Here is a 276-nt window from a genome sequence, read left to right as displayed (position 1 = left end):
CAGGACTGCCCGCCCCGCCCCCCCTGCGGCCTCGGGGTCGGGGGAGGCCCAGGGCCTTTCTGACCCTCGGCGGTTGTGTTTTGCCTGGAAAAGTAGCATATCCGTGATTTCTGGACTTTTGGACTGAACGGAAAGGTCCTCGTTTCCATTGCTGGAGGTTGGGGCTCCGCGTTAGCCGCACGGCGTGATTAGGGGGCGTTCGCTAGCGGGCGCCGGCGTGACGCCGCCTAACGGCGGCGTCCTGAACTCGGTTCCGCCCGCTGTCCTGTGATCCCT

The sequence above is a fragment of the Crocuta crocuta genome, unplaced genomic scaffold, assembly GCF_008692635.1.
Source record: "Crocuta crocuta isolate KB4526 unplaced genomic scaffold, BGI_CrCroc_1.0 scaffold811, whole genome shotgun sequence".
In the NCBI taxonomy this organism is placed as follows: Eukaryota; Metazoa; Chordata; class Mammalia; order Carnivora; family Hyaenidae; genus Crocuta; species Crocuta crocuta.
The sequence above is the reverse complement of the archived record's forward strand: the minus strand, read 5'-3'. Positions refer to the sequence as shown.